The sequence below is a fragment of the Tetrao urogallus genome (genome assembly GCF_951394365.1).
Source record: "Tetrao urogallus genome assembly, chromosome: 3".
NCBI lineage: Eukaryota > Metazoa > Chordata > Aves > Galliformes > Phasianidae > Tetrao > Tetrao urogallus.
The window spans coordinates 83,620,877-83,624,254 of record NC_136815.1 but is presented as its reverse complement, the minus strand read 5'-3'; positions in this window follow the sequence as shown (position 1 = coordinate 83,624,254).

Below are 3,378 nucleotides of genomic sequence, written 5' to 3'. Positions count from 1 at the left end.
TCCATCCTACTGAGCCATACCCACATTTTCCCTGTAACTGAAAGACACAGGTGATGAATGTGTATTTCCAGAAACAAGACAGTAACTGAGAAAGAGGTCTCACCATATGTACAACTACATTCCTTGAACCTTGTTAAGATTTGGCTCAAACTGCTTCATCCACACCTAGGAATACTATTTTGACTGAAGATGAAAATTAATTTAGTCTGTGGGATTATACATGTGTGATTTTGAATGGCCTTGTAGAAAAAGATGTGGCTTACTGAAGGAAAGGTGCCACTGCAACCTGTTTAGTAAATAAAATACATAAAGCACCCATGAAATGCATCCTTGCAGTTATCAGAGCTTTGACTCCCTTTCAGCTTCCTCTCAAATGGCAATACACAACTCGCTCCCAGCCCTAACACAATTCAAATAGATAAAAACAGTAACCAAACTAAATCCCAATGTCCAGCATTATAAGAGAAAAGAGAAATCAGAGTAGTAAAAACACTGAACCTTAAAATCAAAAAGGTGCACAAGATAAAAATCAGGTGTACTCTCTTAGGTCTGTGTTGAATGTTTAGAACTGGTTAAATTATTTGTTTCCTTAAGAAGCGGAGCATAAGCTTCACATAATGCTGTTAGTGATAATACACAGATTAGTTTCATAAACCCAGAATTACCCACAAACTTAAAGAACAGTTACTTGAAAGATTTTCTCAAAACAAAGCTTTTGGTCATTGAGGTATGTTAAAAGTGTGAGGAATGTTTGTATCTTTAGCAACAACAGCTTCTAACAAACCAGGAAAGTTGTCTTTGCAGTGAATAATATATTTGGTATTCGAACCTCTCTAAAGATGTTACTTGTTCTCTACTAGAAATTAATAAATAATGCACAGAATGTGCCTCGTGATACAATGCAGAGCTATTTAAATATAGCTCTAAAAGATCCTGTGTAGACATTCACACAGTACTTTATTGTTCAAAGCAAATCAGTACCATCAGTGCCATTCATCCACAAGATATGCTAGCAAAGAAAAAAGGTTATCCTAAGTTATCTTCTATTTCTTGTGTAAGTTCTTTAATTGTCTGTTTGTGTAAGGTATAGAACATCTCCAAAACATTATCATCATTCATATATAAGTATATATGTATGTATATATATGTACACACACGCTGCTCTTTAACTAGAGCACCTTTTAACAATGTTGTTCCTATAGAATTGGAGTGAATCCTGAGAGTTTCAGAGGCATAAGACCACTTGCACTTTCTTTCTCTTCTGGAATTATTATGCATGACATTCATACCACAAACAAGGAAAACTTGTTAAAGTAATCAGCCTCATTTATCCTTCACAATTAATAGCTAAGACCAGTTTCCCATCCAAACACACAACTATTATACTAACTAGGCATTGTATCTGCCTACTGATTGTTGGTAGGCAACAATGCCACATAAAGCAGAACACAACTAAGCACCCAACTGATTTAAAGCCATTAATAGGATCCACATAATAAAAGTTACTCAGAGGAAGGGTGTTTTTTTTTTTATTTTTTTTATTTTTTTTTTTTAACATCTGCAATGATGCCTCCTTGTCCAAGAAGTTGCAGTGGGAGATATTTCACAGACGTTACAATTCAAAGGAAGAATGAAGTTCATCAATAAAATTTTATTCGTTACATACATTGCTTACGTTAGGAGTAGTCTGACAGTTCAAAGTGGTGAAAGACAGCAAGTCCTTCAACAGTGATACCACAGCAATCCCGTATAATAAGAATTGAGATGCTCAATGAAATTTAGAAACTGAGAAGGAAGAAGTAAAAGGGTGAGGTAATGTCATAAGACAGTTTAAGCTACTGAATGCAACGCTTTGTGAGAGGGTTGGTTTTGATCTAGACAAATATTTCCAAGTTGTCAAACAAATGCTTTAATGTCTGTTGAATAAAACATATCAAATAACTAAATCATTCATAATACCAAAAATAGAACAAGAACGAAGAAAACCTTTTAAATCTTCTCCCTTAAAAAATACATATAGAAAGGCACATTAGGAGACTTTTTTATTATTCCATTAGATTTAGATACCTGAAACCATTTTTTCCCATATCGTAAAACAACGAGGAGAAGTTTAAATTGCCTTTTTACAGATGCAAAAATTTAACCGTCTAAAGTGCAATGAATTGTTATCACAAAAACTACCAGCAGAAAGTAAAAAAAATTAAACCATCAAAAATAAGTTTTGAGAACATTCACAGTAATGAGAATATATGCATTCAGCCACATATTAAAGCAATTTAAAGCCAAAGTATACCATTAAAAACATTTATAAATCTCTATTTCATCTTGTTCCCTTCATAGCCTGTAACTTTGTACATATTTTTTTCCAAAAAGAAAAAAAAAAACCAACAAAACTAACCTGACAATACTTCTAAACAAAACAATTATTTGCATTCTTAGCATGTAAAAAAGCCAAACAGCTTAAGTGGAGGAAAATAATGGCAAGTAAATTCACTCTAATATTTTTGAAGCACTAAGCAATGCATTTTGATTGTAAATTGCATTAGAACCATATTCTTCAAGCTGTACAGCAGATGCCAATGATTTCAACAGTTCCAAAAGTCTCTTTGACATCTTAACAGCAAAACCTTTGGGCAATTTACTCTTCCTGTCAGCATTAATAACCAACTCCTGAAAAATATCCAGTTGAATAATGTAGTAGAAGATGTCTTATTCCTCACGCAGAACATCGTGCCCTTTAAATTTTGCACTTCATAAATAGCATTAAAATTTCTATTCACTCCAAACATTCACATTTAAGACATCTCACATGCACAACACGTTCCTTTTAAACTAGAAAAGCACAAAATCTACTGAAAACGACGTAATTGAAATTTCCAGGTACCTTAACCTTTCCAAGAATACAAAGTGTTCAGAAACAAGGTAGTAAATACAGCAGTGCTGCCCTGCTTCCCAACTTTTGAAGATAACTATTTGATTAAACAAGTGTCTTTGTTCCATAGAAAACTGGTATCTCTTTATCACTTTCCATTTGTGCCACAGGTGAACTTTCTTAAAGTCTGTGTTACATTTGCCTGTTCTTTGAAAAACAAAAACAAAACAAGAAGTGTAGGGTTAAGAGTCCTGCCAGCACTTCAGCAAATAAAGGGAGCTTACTTGCAGCAGGTAGCCTTTTTAGGGTTTTCAAAAAGGGCTGGTAACCATCTGCAATTTTAAGACAAAATTACTTGAAGGAAAGCATCATTTCATGATGCATACACAACAAATTGCACCTCTCTCACAGAGTCTCCTTAAACTACTGATGCCTGAAGAATCAAGACCAGGAAGAAACAAAGTACTGATCTTCACAGAATAGCCACAAGTCATCCTAAGACTGTG